We start from the raw sequence: 20,837 nt of genomic DNA on the forward strand, positions 1-20,837 counted from the left end.
TTCAGGGGCAGGCCGGGAATGATGGGCAACATTCACTTCCATATTCCATTGGACAGAGCTCAAAACGCCACACCCAACTACAAGAATCTATATGATGTAGTCAACATTTTGCCAGGAAAAAGAAACAGGTTTGTAGAGAGATAGCCAGTCTCTGTTCACATACAGGTTAAATGATGGCATTGATGTCAGTCTGGATATTAAATATCAGTCAAGCTTTATTTGCTTCTCTTAAAATAATCATACCCATTAAAGGCTTGTTCTGTTTTGTCAATGTTTCCAATGTACTAGTAAGTAGAAAGACATCAATACAAAATTAATGGGTGCCTATTTTTTTTTTTTTTTTAATGTCCTGCCTTCTGCTGACATTATTGAGAGTGTGAAAGCTCTAAAACCATGGGAAACTGTAGACTTCAATCAGAAAACTCACACATCAAAATCTCGCTATCGTCAAGCAGCATTGCTCAATCTGGGGTTCACGAACTGGCAAAGGTCTATGGATAAGTACGTATCAGAGAACTTTGAACCACTGATATTGTAGGCAAAAGTGGGTGCATATGCATTTTGTGTGTTTTTATGTATGTGTGCATATATTTTTTGTAGGAAGGATCACTATAAGAGAAAGTATGCTCATATAGTTATATTTTATGCTTCTCATATTGACAAATACTAGGAGTTGAAGAATTCAAGAGTGGTATTCTGATAGACATACAGCAGTTGGAGGATCAACGAGCCTGCAAAGATATATGGGCAACTTACATTTATTTAACTCTCAAGGTATCTCCTCTGATGGAAAGAACTTATACCATTGCGATAATAAGTTTTTCCATAGGAGTGAATTACTGTACGATTTTTTATGCATATAGTCTTGAAAATTCCAATGCAAATTTATTTTTTCCTAACTTGAGTATGTAACATCAGTTAAAATATACTAGAGAACCTGACAGAAATCTGTTATAGCATTTGCGGCTTGATTACTTATTAGAGGGTAGATAACATATCACTTCTGCAAAATTTCAAGTTCTTCTGTAATATGACTACCCAATCCTTCACTTGTGTTTGCAAAAGTAGGCAATACTATAGTCTATAATCTCCTGGGACTCTGTCACCCTCCCCTTACTAATCTTTGTGATTTAAAAGCCCACTCATTTAAAATGGCAGTGGTTTTTCAAGAGTTACATAGGAACCAGTGACAAAAACTAACATGTACCTTCCTGAAATAATTCCTTTCCTTCCTAATTAGTGGCACTTTGAATAAATTGCTTGAAGGCTATGTTTGTGAATGAGACAAAAAGAGGGAGATGATTCACAAATAATTGTAAGGTAGAGTTTCGGGCATTGCAAATTCCATGGTCTGGGGTTAAGGCACTTTGCTTCATTTCAGACTCCTTGGGAGGCAGAGTCTTGCCTGAGGAGTCCTCAGCTCAGAGACAAGACAAACCAGAGTGTGGTGGGCCAGGCTAGTAGAATGAAAGTAGGCTCTATCCACACATGAGGGGGCCAAAGTACTGTCTGTCCTGCCTAAGACAAAACATATAACTTGCATCTGTTGGGAGAAGGAAAGGTTATTCAGAAAAAAACCTTATTCATTTTCTTTGCATAAGGTATGGGTCCCATATGTTAGGAGTGGACAAACATGAATTAGGTAAAAACTAAGGCAAGGACGGGTTTTTCAGGGATGTTAACCTTCTTCATCAAGCTTTGCTGGACTAATACTACAATAAATTGGCATTGCAGAAAAAATACACAATCTGATAATCTCCAGGATATAGCAAGCATGAAAACAGACTGAAATTAAACAGGGCAGGAATAATATACCAGGTAGAAATCCAGATTAACTGATTTTACATTTGCACATATCTGCATTTTATATTATGATGCTATTCTTTTTGAGAAGGACATCGTGCTTGGTAAAGTAGGTCAGCAAAAAAGAGGAAGATCCTCAATGAAAACAACTGACAAAATTGCCCCAATAATGGACTCAAGCATAACAATGATGGTGAAGATGGTGTAGGACTGGGCAACGTTCATTCTGTTGTACATGGGATAGCTGTGAGTCGGAACTGACTTGACAGCACCTAACAATAACAACATTTTTTTGAAGAAAGTAAACAGTCATTAAAAAGACATGAAAGTCCAAATGGATGTCAGAAGAGACTCTTAAACTTGCTCTTCAACATAAAGTAGCTAAAGCAAAAGGAAGAAATGATGAAGTAAAATTCCTGAACAGAAGATTTCAAAAGACGGCTTGAGAACACAAAGTATTATAATGAAATGTGCAAACACCTGGAGTTAGAAAACCAGAAAGGAAGAACATGCTCAGCATTTCTCAAGGTGAAAGAAGTGAAGAAAAATATCAAGCCTCAAGTTGCAATACTGAAGGATTCTTTGGGCAAAATATTGAACGACACAGGGAGCATCAAAAGATGATGGGAGGAATATACAGTCACAGTATCAAAAAGAATTGGTCGACATTCAGCCATTTCAGGAGGTAGCATATGATCAAGAGTCAATGGTACTTGTCTTAATTATCTAGTAATCCTATAACAGAAATACCACAAATGCGTGGATTTAACAAACAGAAGTTTATCCTCTCACAGTTTAGGACGCTAGAAGTCTGAATTCGGGGTGCCAGCTCTAGGGGAGCGCATTCTCTGTCAGCTTTAGAGGAAAGTCCTCGTCTCTTTAAACTTCAGCTGTTGGGTGATCTTCATGTGACTTGGCATCTCTCTTCCCACAGCTCTGCTTGCTTCCCTCTTTCTTGTTTAATGTCTTTTATATCTCCAAAGAGATTGGCTCAAGATGAAACCTACATTAATCCTGTCTCATTAACATAACAAAGACAATCCATTCCCAAATGGAATCACAACTGCAGGCATAGAGTTTACGATGTATGACGTATATTTTAGAGGGAAAAAATTCAATCCATAACAGTACTGAAGGAAGAAGTCCAAGCTGCCCTGAAGGCACTGGCAAAAAATGAGGCTCCAAAAATTGACGGATACCAAATGAAATGTTTCAACAAACTGATGCAATGATGGAAGAGCTTACTCCTCTATGCTAAGAAATTTGGAAGACAGCTAGCTGGCCAACTGACTGAAAGAGTTCCATATTCATGACCATTTCAAAGAAATGTAATCCAACAGAACTCAGAAATTGTTGAACAATATCTTAGATATCACAATCAAGTAAAATTTCACTTAAGATAATTCAAAAATGGTTGCAGCAAGTAATCATTAAGGTTGTGTATCAACTTAGCTGGGCCGTGATTCTCAGTGGTTTAGCAGTTATGATGCAGTTTGGTGGTCATGTAATGATGGAATCACCTGCATGATGAGATTTGACACAATGAGATCACATCCATGATGAGATCTTCTGTGAGTAGCCAATTAGCTGAAGGGGAGTTTCCTTGGAGGGGTGGCCTGGGTCCAATATAGGTGAACTTTCCGGCAAGCATGATAAGTTTTTGCTCACTCTGAATCCTGCAGCTGGTTACAGCTCTTGGGGCTTGAGATAGCAGCTTCCTGCCATCTTGCCTGTTGATCTTGGGAATCGTTGGTCTTCACAACCGGTGAGCCAGAGCCCTGCTGTCTGGCCTGCCAATCTTGGGTTCACCAACACTTGTGGCTACATGAATCAGAGAAGCCTCCAGCCTGACCTACGTACTTAGAACATTCCACTCTCTACAACTGCAACAGACATTTCCTTGATATAAATCTCTCTCCCAATACGTATATATACACTTTACTGGTTTTTGCTTCTCTAGAGAACCCAACCTAAGATACAGCAGTACATCAACAGGGAACTGCCAGAAACTCAAGCCAGATTCAGAATATGAGGTGGAACAAGGGATATCATTGCCAATATCAGATAGATGTTGTCTGAAAGCTGAGAATACCAGCAAGATATTTAAACCAAAAAAACCAAACTCATTGCAGTGGAGTCGATTCCAATTCATAGCAACCCCATAGTGTTTCCAAGGTTATAATTTTTACAGAAGCTAACCACCACATCTTTCTTCTAAGGAGCAGCTAGTGGTTTTGAACTACCAACCCTTCAGTTAGCAGCACTTAACCACTGCACCACTGTTTTATTGACTACACAAATGCATGTGACTGTGTGCATCATAAATTATGGCTAACATCGCAAAGAACAGGAATGCCAGAATATTTAACTGTGCTCATGCAGAACTTGTACATAGACCAAGAGGAAGTCATTTGAACAGAACAAGGGGATACTGTGTGTGGTTTAAAATCAAAAAAGATGTACATGACAGTTGTATTCTTTCACCATACTTATTATGTAACCTGTATGCTGAACGAATAATCCAAGAAACTGGACTATAGAAGAATATAGCATCAGGACTGGAAGAAGAATAACAACCTGCAGTATGCAGAAAATGCAACCTTGCATACTGAAAGCAAAGAGGACTTGAAGCACTTACTAATGGAGATCAAAAACTATAGCCTTCAGTATGGATTATGCCACAACATAAAGAAAACAAAAATCCTCACAACTAGACCAATAAGCAACATCATGACAAATGGAGAAAAGGTTGATGTTGTCAAGGATTTCATTTTACTTGGGTCCACAGCCAACCCCCACGGAAGCAGGAGACAAGAAATCAAATGACATATTACATTGGGAAAATCTGATGTAAAAGACCTCTTTAAAGTGTTAAAAAACAAAAATGTCACTTTCCTCATACGTGTGAGACAGCTGGACAATGATTAAGGAAGACCAAAGAACAATCGATGCCTTTGAATTGTGGTGTTGGTGAAGAATATTGAGTATACCATGGACTGCCAGAAGAATGAATAAATCTATCTTTCTAGAGGTATAGCCAGAATGCTCCTTAGAAGCAAGGATGGCAAGACTTCATCTCACTTACTTTGACATATTATCAGGAGGGACCAGTCACTGGAGAAGAATACCTAACAACAACAACAACAAATTCTTTTGTGACTGCAATTTAAGGAGAACAGGATTAAATACACTCACACTAATGATCTAATGTTACATTATTTTTACTCATTTAGTGAACATACCTTGAATACCTGCATCATTCTGAAAGGGCCTCTCCCTTTATCGACATCATCTATGACAGGAATGAAGTAGGAATGCTCCATTGCATGGACTTTTAAGGGCAATCTGTCCACTAATAACTAACGGAGCCAGGTAATTTCTTAGCTTGGAAGAATAGCAATGAAACAGCAAAGCAGTCTGCCACACATCTTGTAGCCCACACTCCAAAAGAGAATGTCACCAGGGTCCTTGGACTGCATCATCAAAAAGTGTTTCATCTCAACACTCAGTTAGCCACGTACTCACTCCACTTCTTAAGGTAGTCCTTATTTTCTCTACTTCTGAATTCTAACATTGCCTCCTTTGTGTAAATGTACATGTCTTGGAATTCCAGGGTTGAGGGTACTCCTCTGATACTCAACTTCATTCAATTATCTAGACACAGACCAGGTCACACTCGTTTAGATCACCCCAGGAAACAGCCTAGCCCAATACCTTCTATCTCCTGGCAATTCAGCCCACCCATGCCCATCAACATGCATATTTACATAGGCCAGGGGAATGTCAGTCAACAAGAACTGAGTGATGAGGAAGTCAAAGCTATTCCTCCTTACAGGGAGAGGAATGGCCCCTTAATCTGCATAATTTGAAAGGCGCTCAAATACCTTAAGTATTAAGAGCCCAATAGTAAAACTTTTTGAACTGCAAACTATTTCATAATCTCAGTGTCTTTTTTTCCAACCTGATTTATTCCAGGTTAGTATGAGATACTAATTTGCCTGACTGGGTTAATAATACCCAATCGATGACAAATTTTAAGAATTGTTTTCTAGGTGAAAGGCATTAATTTCCTTTACAAGTCACTTGAGTCACCCAGTTCCTTGTGAAATGGCATCTTTTAAGAAGATGGTTGCAAAACTGAGTGAAATAAGTTTAGTATGCCTTTTATATCAGAGGTTGGCAAACTTTTTCTTTAAAGTGCCAGATAGTAAATACCTTAGGTTTTGGAGGAAATACAGTCTCTGTTGCAACCTCTCAACTCTACCATTGTAGCACAAATGCAACCATAGACAATACATAAACAAATAAGCATGGTTGTGTTCCAATAAAACTTTATTTACAAAAACAGGCCAAAAGGCTGACAAGAGCTTTCTGTTTTACATCATGATTTTGTTAAGATGTAACATATTTCTTTCATCTCATTTGCTGAAAATATCTTCCCAATATAGACACCAGCACAACTTGTACAAGGCAAGGTCATGGAAGCTCCACAGACACATCCAAACTCCCTGAGGGACCGAATTACTGGGCTGAGGGCTGTTGGAACCACGGTCTTAGGGAACATCTAGCTCAGTTGGCATAATATAGTTTATAAAGAAAACATTCTACATTTTACTTTAGGGGTAGTGTCCGGGATCTTAAAAGCCTGTGAGCGGCCATCTAAGATACTCCAGTGACCTCACCCCTTCAGGAGCAAGGAAAAATGAAGAAAACTAAAGATACAAGGGGGAGGATTAGTCCAAAGGACCAATGGACCACATCTACCAGCTTCCACCAGACTGAGTCCAGTACAATTAGATGGTGCCCAGCTATCACCAATGACTGCTTTGACATGGATCACAATTAGAGGGTCCTAGACAGAGCTGGAGAAAAATGTAGAACAAAATTCTAACTCACAAAAAAAAAAAAAAAAAAAAAAAAAAGACGAGCTAGCTCAATTGGCATAACATACTTTATAAAGAAAATATTCTACATTCTACTTTGGTGAGTAGAATCTGGGGTCTTAAAAGCCTATAAGCAGCCATCTAGGATACTCCACTGGTCTCATACCTTTGGGAGCAAGGAAGAAAGAAGAAAATTAAAGATACAAGTGAAAGATTAGTCCAAAGGACTAATGGGCCACAACCACTACAACTTCCACCAGACTGAGTCCAATATAACTAGATGGTGCCCAGCTACCACCACTGACTGCTCTGATAGAGATCACATTAGAGGGTCCTAGACAGAGCTGGAAAAGAATGTAGAACTAAATTTGAACTCAAAAAGAAAGACCAGACTTGCTGGAATGACAGAGACTGAAGAAACAGTGAAAGTATGGCCCCCGGCAATCCTTTCAGCTAAGTAATGAAGTCACTGAGGTTCACCCTTCAGCCAAAGATTGGACAGGCCCATAAAACAAAACAAGACCAAAGGGGCACAGCCCTGGGGCAAGGACTAGAAGGCAGGAGGGAACAGGAAAGCTGATAATAGAGAACCCAAGGCTGAAAAGGGAGTGTTAACATGTCATGGCATTGTTAACCAATGTCATAAAATAATATGTGTACTAACTGTTTAATAAGAAACTAGTTTGTTCTGTAAACCTTCATCTAAAGTACAATTAAAAAAAAAAAAAAAAAAAGGACCAGTCTTACTGGCCTGACAGAGACTGGAGAAACCCTGAGACTATGGCCCCAGGCACTCTTTCAGTTCAGTAATGAAGTCATTCCTGAGATTCACCCTTCAGCCAAAGATTAGACAGGCCCATAAAACAAAACGAGACTAAAGGGGCACAACAGCCTAGGGGCAAGGACTAGCAGGCAGGAGGGAATAGGAAAGCTGCTAATACAGAACCCAAGGTCGAGAAGGGAGAGTGTTAACATGTGGGGTTGTTAACCAATATCATAAAACAATATTCGTACTGTTTCATGAGAAACTAGTTTGTTCTGTATACCTTCATCTAAAGTACAATAAAAATAATTTTTAAAAAAAAAGAAAATATCTACCAATATAAATGATTTTTGATAGGAGAAGTTAGAAGTATTCAAGGCTGAGGAAGTTGAATGATATCTGGATGAAAAGCATCTAATATAACTAGCATAGTAAACATGAAATAAATGTTGGTTGGATCAAAAATCTAACTCATACCTCGAATAAACATAACATAAAGGTAGTCAAATCCCAAAATAATCTTTAAAATAATTCTCCTGTCACATAACTTTTTATTGTCTTTTCAATTCACTAGTTCCAAGGCCTTTTTTTTTCTCAATCTCTTCATTATTATTCATATCCATTATTTATAGTTATTCAGCAAATGTAAGCTTTCAAACAAACTGGGGCTCCTCAATATTGCTGTATTAAGGGAAATTATAATAGCCTATTGACTGCAGTTCAGTCAATGATCCATTCATTATTCTGTCTTGAAGGTTAAGTTCATAAAATAATGGATGTGATTATCATAAAAGTCAATATAAATATAAGTGTGAGGATGAAATTGATGATAAGCCTAAACAGTTAACTTATTTTTTCTGTCATTTCACAGATGACAAAATGCAACCAGATTTGGCTATTCTTTTCCATCCATTGTCTACTTCGGGGATCCTCAAAGTGAGATGTGAATACGTCAATAGGTTGGCAAGGTGTTTCATTGTGGTGTGGAATAAAATTTTAGAATTTCTATTTCTATTCAGTTTTATCTCATCTTTTTTGGTGAATTTTATAATGTGCTTAATAAATATACAGTATAGCATAGATATATGTATATAAACATGTATATAACGGAAGATACATGTTCAAAAAAGTTTGGAAAACTACTGATGTACTCTGTGTAATACAATGAAAGATCGGACATGCTTCTCCAGATATCTAATATAAACATCCAAGAGAGGGACTAAAACTTTCAATACAATTATTTATATTCTGGATATACTAGTAATGTATATTTTGATGAACAAATAGATTTGGAGATGGCTTAGATTACATAATTAGCAGCAACCTGCTTTTTCATATTAGTGTTTTATTTCTTTTGCTAGTCAGAGCATTTTAGATGTATAAGCTGTAAAAAAGAATGAAGAAGTACTTACCATCCAGAAAAATTACAATGAAATTTTGCTGCATGGCAAACCAGCCCAAACTTAGTGGCATAAAACAACTATCATTTTATGATGTTCACAGATTCTGTGGGTCAGGAATTCAGGATAGAGCACGACAGGATGGCATGTCTCTGCCCCACATTATCTGATGCCTTGCCTGGGAAGACCTGAAGGGCTGGGAGACTAGAATGGATGGGAGGCTTCTTCGCTCACATGTCCAGTGCCTGAGATGGGATGTGTTGAAGGTGGGATTCATCAAGCCCTATCAACCTACATGCATGTGGCCGTTCAATGTGGCTTGGACTTCCTCACAGCACGGAGTCTGCTGGTGATAGTACTTCTAACACAGTGGCTCAGAGCTCCAAGAGCAAGTATCCCAGCCAAAAAAAATAGAGATGCTACATAGCTTGTTATGACCTTATCTCAGAAATCATGTCACTTCCAGGTTACTCTCTTAGTCAAAGCAGTCATAGATCCACCCAGATTCAAAGGGAGAGGTCTTAATTGCCACTTCTTAATGGGAGGAGTGTCAAAGAGTCTGCCACCATGTTTTAAAACCACCAGAAACAATAACTACATGCACACACGACTAATTTTGATCATTAGAATAATTCAACTAGACCAATAAAAATAAGTTAAATTACACAGAACACTTGGAATATATGGATTGAAAAAATTATTTGTGATACCAGAAACATTTTACATAGATACAAATGCAGACATTCTTTTCAAATATTAAAATGAAGACAGATGTTAAATTTTATCTATAAATACTCAAATAATTTCATAGACCACTGACACTCCTTTCCTTTATTCCTTGGAGAGGCAGGAACTATTAAATACATGAGATTTTATGTTACAAGAGTTAAATTAAGATAATTTACAACCTAAAAATGGCTACGAGATATTTCAAGACGGGCAGGACAAAAACAAAACAAAAAATATTAACATGAACCAAATCTATTTCTCTTTCATTCTCCTTGTTGCTGCTTTCTTGCTGCAATAACTACCAAGAAAACACTTAACTGTAGAAAATTTTGTTATAACATAAAAATATTTTGCACAATGCTTTACCTCAAACAAATAAAACTCACTTTGAAGGATTTTCCTGGCAGTCTCAAACTTATTTAAGTTAAATAATATTAGTGTTTAGTTTTTAAATTTTCTATCTGCATTTCAGAATATTCTCAAGAATTTCTTTTTTTTTAATTCTAGTCTTTGAAACTCCAGGTCACTTTTATCTCTACCTGAAAAACTACCAAACCCATTGCCATCAAGTCGATTCCAACTTATAGTGACCCTATAGGACAGAGAAGAATTTCCCCATAGGGTTTCTAAGGAGTGGCTGGTAGATTCAAACTGAGACCTTTTGGTTGGCAGCCATAGCTCTTAACCACTGTACCACCAGGCCTCCACTTTTATTGCTAGTAGAAAAAATTTAATTTGGCTGTTTATCAGGAAAATATGTATTGTTACAGGACTAGAAACCATCTGGGTTAGATGTCAGTGAAAGGGCAGAACCCTGTAATACCCATTTGGATATTTGTTTGGATTTGTGGTGATCTAAATTAGCATCTGGTGTAGGACATTTCCATTATTCTCAATTTATAACTCCCATGTTTAGACACAAGACAAAAAGTTAAAGACCCAGAGGTGGGGAGCTTTGCAGAAATGGAATGAACTGGAAAAAAAATGATCATCTAACACAGCTGCCAGGCTTTTTTTTTTTTTCCAATGCTAACATTTTTGTTGCCCTACTCGTCCTCTGTTTTCTTCATTTGGACTGCTCCTTTCAATACAAGTGAAGGCATTTTTCACTGGTGCTGAGTTTTAGCAAAAAACACTTTAAGACGTGCCGGCCATTATAACCACCGTGCACTGTTATTTGCTCTGAAAGAGTTCTCACTGTATTTTTTTTTTTTCACCATGACCAGAATCATCTCCATTGCTAAGCCTTTCGTATAACCTAGAAACTAATTTCTTCTTTGAAAAACAACTTTTTGGTTATTATGAGCCACCAATAAATTTTCTTCTACCATTTCATTGAAAAGCTCCTGTTTTTGTTTGTTTGTTTGTTTGTTTAGCTTGCAGGCTGAAAATTTACAGACAGTGAGAATAAGGCCGGTATCTATAACAACGCAGGCCTTTTTTTCCCCTCCATAGATATACATGAGAGGTAGATCAGTGCAAAGACTGATCTCACGTGGCAGTCAGAGACCTCATGTCACTGTGTTATTGTATACTCTCCTATTATTTTAGGTAGGGAAGACAGTGCAATACTCCACTGAAACCATCTGCGGGTGTTTTTGTTGTTAGTTGATGTCGAGTCTATTTTGTGTGAGTAGAACTGCTCCAGAGGGTTTTCAAGACTGTGACCTTTTGGAAGTAGATCGCCAGGCCTGTCTTTTGAGACATCTCTGGGTGGGTTTGTACCACCAACCTTTCGGTTAACGTCCAGCATTTAACCATTTGTACCACCCAGGAGTTCTACCTGTTGGTGTCGCATTTTAGAATACCAAAGATTAGAAATGTAAAAACTAATGAAATCACTCCATTTTTTTTTAATGTTCTTAGACTTACAGATACACAGAAACGAAATGACTCTCAAAGGCCTTTCCTCCTTTTGTAGATGAGGAAACTAAGACCCAAAGAGTCATTTTTCCACAGACAAATTCTATGCGAATTCTAACAGAGCTTAGAACTAGAAACCAAGATTCCTAGGTCCCAGTCCAATAGGCTTTCTTCTACACTGCATTTCTGCCCTTGAATCAATTTTCTGATAAGGAGAACAAACGAGCCAATTTTCTTTTCCTGGATTTGAAAAAAAATTACTCAGTTTCAGAATAGATGGATGATAAATTAGTAAATAGAAAATAATTGAGAAAGGAGGGAAAGAGGAAGATAGCAAGAGAAAAATGAAGATGGAAGGGAGGAAGAAAGGGAGGGAGGGAAGAAGGGAGGGAGGAAAGAAGGAAGGATGAAGGAAAGAAGGAAGGAAGGAAAGAGGAAAGGAGGGAGGAAGAAAGAAAGGGACAAATTGTCTAATGGAGACAAACTGGTTGGAAGCCATGACAAGGGGAATTGTCTTGAAGCTAGATTTGTATAAGAAGCCCTTGGATATTTTTACATTGATGTCCTTATTTCTTGGGTTTGGACTTGGAAAGCCAAAGTAGCTAAATCCCTGTAAACTACATTTTGTCTTCTAAGCACGTTTATGCTTCTTATAAAGTTACACAGGTACCAAAAAGTCAGAGAAACCTTCATTTAAAACCATTTTTTTATTTAAATAATGATCATGTCACATGTATTTGGACTGTAGGGCTGACAAGAGGAGCCTAAAAAACTCATCCATTTGTGCAACAAAGTTTTATTGAGTGCCTACTATGTGCCAGGCACTGGTCTAAGGGCTAAGATTACAGAGGTATATAAGAACAAGATTCCAGTCCTCATGGAGTTTATTTTAGTTGAGGACAACAGAGAGTAAGGAAGCAAAACATAAACAATCAAGATAATTCCAGGTAATAATAAATACCTTAAAGATAATACTATGGTAATATGGGATGCTCTATGTGTTGGAGAGGAGGATTTTTTTTTTCTTTTGTTTTTTTAGATACATTCATCAGGAAAAGCTTCTCAGAAACGTTTGAGTTGAGTCTAAGCTTAATTAAAAGAAAATGCATCCACAGGACAATCAAGTCGAAGGGCATTCCAGGTTGAGAATCTTGTAAGAGCAAAGGCCTAGTACTTGGGAAGACATATTTGGATGTATCTCCACAAATATTCCATTAACTGACCTGCTAACCTTACTTTTTTCTAGTGTCCTTCCCAGGCTGCCAGAAGGGACTGTACAGTCTTGTAAACAAGTATGCATATATTATTAATTGATCTCTGTTAAAAGAAAAAAAGTATCTGAACAGCTGACACCAGCGTTCTCCCAGAGATTTAGTTGTCATTGTTTGGGAAAATACTATGACAATTCAGTCAAGTTAAAGGAAATACACAGGGTACAGTTTTGGCTAGAATCCAGGCATCAAAGGCAAACACTAGATTGTACCATATTACATAAGCAGAAGAATGTACTTTGCTCCTGATGTGAAGGGCTGACACAAAACAGAATTCTCTGCTGAATTAAAACAGACTCTTCAGAAAGACAACACAATACAGGCAAAGTCAGCACAACTGGACTAAACTAAAAGCAAAGCAGTTTCCTGAATAAACTGAACACTTCAAAGGCCAGCATAGCAGGGGTGGGGGTTTGGGAACCATAGTTTCAGGGGACATCTAAGTCAACTGGCATAATAAAATCTATTAACAAAACATTCTGCATCCCACTTTGGAGAGAGGCATCTGGGGTCTTAAACGCTAGCAAGAATCCATCTAAGATGCATCAGTGGATCTCAACCCACCTGGAGCAAAGGAGAATGAAGAACACCAAAGCAAGAGGTAATTATGAGCCCAAGAGACAGAAAGGGCCACATAAACCTGAGACTACATCAGCCTGAGACCAGAAGAACTAGGTGGTGCCCGGCTACAACCAATGACTGCCCTGACAGGGAACACAACAGAGAATCCCTGAGGAAGCATGAGAGCAATGGGATGCACACCCCAAATTCTCATAAAAAGACCAGACTTAATGGTCTGACTGAGACTAGAAGGGCCCTGGAGGTCATAGTCCCCAGACCTTCTGTTAGCCCAGGATAGGAACCATTGCCAAAGCCAACTCTTCAGACAGGGATTGGACTGGACTATGGGATAGAAAATGATACTGGTGAAGAGTGAGCTTCTTGGGTCAAGTAGACACATGAGACTATGTTGGTGTCTCCTGTCTGGAGGGGAGATGACAGGGCAGAGGGGGTCAGAAGTTGGCCAAATGGACACAAAAAGAGAAAGTGGAGGGAAGGAGTGTGCTGTCTCATTAGAGGGAGAACAATTAGGAGTATACAGCAAGGCGTATATAAATTTTTGTATGAGAGACTGACTTGATTTGTAAACTTTCACTTAAAGCACAATAAAAATTTAAAAAAAAAAAAAAAAAGACTCTTCATGTGAGCAAAACCTAACCCTTCATTGTTTTAAATCAATGAGAATGGGGGTTGTTTGCTACTGCAGCATAATCTAGACTATCCTAACTGACACAAAGAAATAAGAAAGAGAGAAGAGAAAGGAGAGAAAAAGACTCCAAGATGGGGAGAAAGAGAGGCCTCGTGGAATGAATGGCCATTGGGACTCACCTGATTATGCATGTTTGCTTCAGGGCTTTTTCAGAAAGGTTTAGCATTCCATTCAAAGTGGATTGTGTTGCTACAAAGTAAATATCTCCTCTCACTCTTTCCACTTCTACCAAATCTTCTGTGAAGCCTATTGCACAAGCAAGCTTTTTTATGAGTAAGCTTGTTTCTTTTGTGGAAATCAAATGGGCTGTAGTTCACCTTTGAAATATATCCTTCTCAGGGAGACACCCAGCAGATTAGTAGGGCACATACAGGTACAGGTGTAACATTGGGATGGGGGGAGTGTAGTGAAATGAATATAGTGAGATGACTTTCTATCCCGATATATTTTATCTATCTCTTGATTAACCACGATGTCTGAGTAAATGGGGTTCATGTGGGTTCTGTAGCACTTTGTGTTCCCATGCAATTTGGCTCATACCTCCTTTATTGCATTTGACATATATGGATTATAGTTACTTAGCTTTATCCTTCTCTTCCTCCACTAGACCAGTTGCTCCTTGAAGTTGAGAGACCCATCATATTCATTTTTGTATCCTCAGAACTAAGCACAATACTTGACACGCAGCAGATGGTCATAAATGCTTGTCAATTCAGGTAACCTCTAATAGGCATAAAACCCAAAACCAAACCCATTACTGTCAAGTTGATTCTGACTCATGGCAATCCTCTGTGTTTCAGAGTAGAACTATGCTCCACAGAGTCTTCAATGGCTATAATCTCACAGAAGTAGACCACCAGGCTTTTTTCTTCCACCGTGCCTCTGAGTGGATTCAAACCACCAACCTTTCAGTTAGTAGCCAAGCACAAACTATTTGCACCATCCAGGATCCTTCGCTCATATACTTGTTTAAACAGGGGTAATTGGCTCTCCAGAACCACCAAAAGCAAGCCACAAAAATGTTCTTTAGGAAAAGCGTGGTAGCTATTGGTTTTGTTCCCTAATCAGTTCCAGCTTTCTAATGCTGGACTATCCCTGCCCCTGGTGGTTGAGTAAAATCACGATACTAGTTCTGCCTAGTGAGGTGTGAGAAAAATGCGGTTTGTCACTTCAGGGCCAAAGATTTAATTGCTGATGTGCGATACTGCATACTATATTTTCCTTCTGCCAGAGTAAGTAGCAATATTTCAGATAGTAGCTGCTCCATCCACCTGGGTCTGGAGTTAAAGATGATGTAAGTAGAGCCCCTTACTAATCTATAATATACATGAGGTATGAACAAGAATGACTTATGTTGTTTTCAAGCCAGTGAGATTTGGTTGTTATTTATAACCATGTTGTATTGTTAGGTGCTGTCCAGTCAGTTCCACTCATAATGACCCTACATACAACAGAAAAAAACACTGATCTGGTCCTGAGCCATCCTCACAATCGTTGTTATACTTGAGGCCATTGTTGCAGGCACTGTGTCAATCCATCCTTTTGAGGGTCTTCCCCTTTTTTGCTGACCCTGTACTTTACCAAGGATGATGTCCTCCAAGGAATGATCCCTCCTGATAACATGACCAAAGTATGTAAGATGTAGTCTTGACATCTTTGCTTCTAAGGAACATTCTGGCTATACTTCCTCCAAGACAGATTTGTTCGTTCTTTTAGCAGTCCATGATACATTCAATATTCTTCACCAACACCACAATTCGAAGGCAGCAATTTTTGTTCAATCTTCCTTATTCGTCGTCCAGCTTTCGCATGCATATGAGGCAATTGAAAACACCATAGCTTGGGTAAGGTACACCTTAGTCTTCAGGGTGACATCTCTGCTTTTTAACACTTTAAAGAGGTCTTTTGCAGCAGATTTCCCCAATGCAACGCGTCTTTTGATTTCTTGACTGCTGCTTCCATGAGTGTTGATTGCGGATCCAAGTAAAACAAAATCCTTGACAACTTCAATCTTTTCTACATTTATTATGATGCAGCTTATATGTCCAGTTGTGAGAATTTTTGTTTTCTTTTTGTTGAGCTGCAGTCTATACTGAAGGCTGTGGTCTTTGATCTTCATCAGTAAGTACCTCAAGTCCTCTTCACTTTCAGCAAGCAAGGTGGTGTCATCTGCATAGTGCAGGTTGTTCATGAGTCTTCCTCCAAATCTGATGCCCCGTTCTTCTTCACATAGTCCAGCTTCACAGATTATTTACTCAGCATACAGATTGAATAATAGGTATGGTGAAAGGATAAAACCCTGACGCACACCTTTCCTGACTTTAAACCACACAGCATTCCCTCGTTCTGTTCGAAAGACTGCCTCTTGATCTATGTACAGGTTCTGCATGAGCACAATTAAGTGTTCTGGAATTCCCATTCTTTGCAATGTTATCCATAATTTGTTATGATTCACATAGTCGAATGCCTTTGCATAGTCAACAAAACACAGGTAAACATCTTTCTGGTATTCTCTGCTTTCAGCCAAGATCCATCTGACATCAGCAATGATATCCCTGGTTTCATATCCTCTTCTAAATCCAGCCTGAATTTCTGGTAGTTGCATGTCAATACACTGCTGCAGCTGCTTTTGAAAGATCTTCAGCAAAATTTTGCTTGTGTGTGACGTTAATGATATTGTTCAATAATTTCCGAATTTGGTTGGATCACCTTTCTTGGGAATAGGCATAAATTTTGATCTCTTCAATTCAGCTGGCCAGGTAGCTGTCTTCCAAATTTCCTGGCATAGCTGAGTGAGCAGTTCCAGTGCTGCATCCATTTGTTGAAACAGCTCTAATGGTATTCCATCAATTCCTGGAGGCTTGCTTTTCACCAATGCCTTCAGTGCAGCGTGGACTTCTCCTTTCAGTACCACCAGCTCCTGATCGTATAGTATCTCCTGAAATGGTTGAAGGTCGACCAATTCTTTTTGGTATAATGGCTCTGTGTATTTCTTCCATCTTTTTTTGATGCTTTCTGAGTCGTCTAATATTTTCCCCATAGAAACCTTCAATATTTCAACTTGAGACTTGAATTTTTTCTTCAGTTCTTTCAACTTGAGAAATGCTGAGCATGTTCTTCCCTTTTGGTTTTCTATCTTCAGGTCTTTGCACATGTCATAATACTTTACTTGGTCTTCTCGAACTGCCCTTTGAAATCTTCTGTTCAGCTCTTTTACTTCATCATTCCTTCTTTTTGCTTTAGCTACTTGATGTTCAAGAGCAAGTTTAGAGTCTCTTCTGCCATCCATTTTGGTATTTTCTTTCTTTCCTGTCTTTTTAGTGACCTTTTGCTTTCTTCATGACGTCATTACACAACTCATCTGGTCTTCGGTCGTTAGTGTTCAATGTGTCAAATCTATTCTTGAGATGGTTTCTAAATTCACGTGGGATATACTCAAGGTCGTACTTTGGCTCTTATGAACTTGCTCTAATTTATTTCAGCTTCAACTTAAACTTGCATATCAGCAATTGGTGATATGCTCAACAGTTGGCCTCTGGCCTTGTTCTGACTGATGATATTGAGCTTTTCCATAGTATCTTTCCACAGATGTAGTTGATTTGATTTCTGTGTATTCCACCTGTCAAGGTACACGTGTATACTCATTATTTATGTTGATGAAAAAAGGTATTTGCAAGAAGTCATTGGTCTTACAAAATTTTATCCTGTGATCCCCAACATCACTTCTATTACCAAGGCCATATTTTCCAACTACTGATCCTTCTTCTTTGTTTTCAGCTTTCTCATTCCAATCTCCAGTAATTATCAATGCATCATGATTGCATGTTTGATCAATTTCTGATTGCAGAAGTTGATAGAAATCCTCAGCTTATTCATCTTTGGCCTTACTGGTTGCTGTGTAAATTTGAATAATAGTCATATTAACTGGTCTTCTTTGCAGGCATATGGATACTATCCTATCACTGACAGTGTCATACTTCAGGATAGATCTTGAAATGTTCTTTTCTGAAGATGAATACAACACCATTTCTCTTCGAGCTGTCATTCCCAGCATAGTAGAACATACGATTGTCTGATTAAAAATGGCCAATACCAGTACCTTTCAGCTCACATAATGCCTAGGATATTGATGTTTATGTCTTACATTTCATTTTTGATGATTTCCAATCTTCCTAGCTTCACACTTCGTACATTCCACATTCCAATTATTAATAACTGTTCGTAGCTCTTTCTTATCATTTTGAGTTGTGCCACATCAGCAAATGAAGGTGCCAAAAGCTTGACATCATCCATGTCATTAAGGTCAACTCTACTTTTAGGAGGCAGCTCTCCCCTAGTCATATTTTGAGGGCCTTCCAACCTGGGGGGTTCATCATCCAGCAAGCACTATATCAGACAGTGCTCTGCTGCACTTCTTAAGGTTTTCACTGGCTAATTCTTCTCAGAAGTAGACTGTCAGGTCCTTCTTCCTAGTCTGTTTTAGTCTAGAAGCTCAGCTGAAACCTGTCCATCATGGATGACCCTGCTGTTATTTGAATATTGGTGACACAGCTTCCAGCATCACAGCAGCATGCAAGCCCCCACAGTACAACAAAATGAAAGAGGTGTGGGGGTTATTACCACAGTATAACTTAACCTTTTTTAAGTGATATAAAAAAAAAAAAATGAAGAGGCCTCATTCTCCCTACTCTATCTTCCAAATCATTTTTAACATATAAAAACTATTAAAATAAGGGATTAACCCAAATGATTTAAGAAGAAAAAAAACAGGATGGGAGCCAAGATGGCGGGATAGACAGACGCTTCCATGGAGCCCTCTTTACAACAAAGACCTGAAAAAACAAGTCAAACTAGTATATTTGTGACAAGCTGGGAGCCCTGAGAATCAAAGGCAAGCTTAGGCAATGAACTGAGGGGCAGGGGAAGGAAGAGGCCATTCAGAAGTGGAGAGGAGTTACCGGACCTGAATCGCAGGGAGCCCTCAGGCACCATTCCTGGAGCAGTGGCGGCAGCGGGCTGGTACTAGCATCAGGCTGCAGTTTCCTCAGGGAGAAGCAGCCAGCCACACAGCCCACTCATACCTCTGGAACCTGAGGAGAACGGCGCTCTCGGCAAAAGCTAAGTACTTGCGTATATTTTACCGCGGCCCCCCACCACCACCACCAAGCCGGCTTCACCGGCTGAATCCCTGGGCCTGAGATAGACCCTGATGAGCACCTAGAGCCATCCTCCTGGCCTTGGGGGAGGAAAAAATTTGCATTTGGGGGAAAAGATAATTTGCTAGCTCCACTAACAGGGGGAGCTCAGGACAGAAGAAGCTCCTGTCCAGGCATAAACCATCTGTGGCCTTGAGCACCTTTCCCTTCTGCATGGACCTGTGTGGGCCTATTTCAGGAGAATAGGTCCTTCTTGGCAAACTCCAACCATTTCAGCTGTGTAGTGGAGAGGTGGATGTTTGATGTCTGACATTGCTTTGCCTATTAAACAAGGTTCCCACCTACCCACATCAGGGTCCTAAGGACTGGTGGCTCCACTCAGGTCACGCAGCCACCCACAACAGGGGTCCAAAGATAACTGGTACCTCCCAGTCCTTACAACAAAAAAACTCTGGGTGCCCATGGTCCATCTGCAGAACCCCCCGACCTTCACGCTCTAGGGAACAGGGACATGCTTTCCTCAGAGACACTTGGGGGTTGGTTCTCAGCCACCTGCCTTGTTTAGAGTGTGACCCCATGCTGCAATCAGAAACCAGTATATACGCCAATCATCCCTGCCCCTCTAAAGCTGTAGGACAAAGCCTGTACCACACACTTGATATCAGCTACCTGGAAACCTGAGATGAATTCATACAAGAAAACTGAATGGAATCCTAGACTGATATAACTGATAGCAGCTCTAGCCACCCGGGGACAGGACACCAGAGCTCCAAGGGCGAAAATAAGCTAGGTCACTCAAGCAACCCATAGAGGTATACCAAAACAAAACAAAACAAAGGAAGCAGCTACAAAACAGTAAACAAGCATAAATTAATACAATAACTTATAGATGGCTTGGAGACAACAGTCAATATCAGGTCACATAAAGAAAGAGATCATGATCACCTCAACAGGCTCTCAAAACAAAGAATCCAGGGATCTTCTAGATGAAAGTGCATTCCTGGAATTACCAGATGCAGAATGCAAAAGTTTAATATACAGACCCTTCAAGACATCAAGAAGGAAATGAGGCACTATGCAGAACAAGCCAAGGAACACACAGATAAAGAAACTGAAGAAATTAAAAAGAGTATTCAGAAACATAATGAAAAGTTTAATAGCTGAAAAAATCCATAGACAGACAGCAATCAGAAACTCAGAAGATTAACAATAAAATTGCAGAATTAGATGACTCAATAGAAAGTCAGAGGAGCAAAATTGAGCAAGTAGAAGCTAGAATTTCTGAACTTGAAGATAAATCACTTGGCACTAAAATATTTGAACAAAAATCAGATAAAACAATTTAAAAAAAAAAGAAGAAACATTCAGAATCATGTGGGACTCTATCAAGAGAAATAACCTACAAGTGATTAGAGTACTAGAACAGGGAGGAATAACAGAAAATACAGAGAAAATTCTTAAAGATTTATTGGTAGAAAACTTCCCTGATATTGTAAAAGATGAGAAGGTATCTATCCAAGATGCTCATCGAACTCCTCATAAGGTAGATCTTAAAAGAAAGTCACCAAGACATATTATAATCAAACTTGGCAAAACCAAAGATGAAGAGAGAATTATAAGTGCAGCAAAGGATAAAAGAAAAGTCACCTACAAAGGAGAGACAGTGAGAATAAGCTCAGACTGTTCGGCAGAAACCATG

This window comes from Elephas maximus, chromosome 27 (genome assembly GCF_024166365.1).
Source record: "Elephas maximus indicus isolate mEleMax1 chromosome 27, mEleMax1 primary haplotype, whole genome shotgun sequence".
NCBI classification, from domain to species: Eukaryota; Metazoa; Chordata; class Mammalia; order Proboscidea; family Elephantidae; genus Elephas; species Elephas maximus.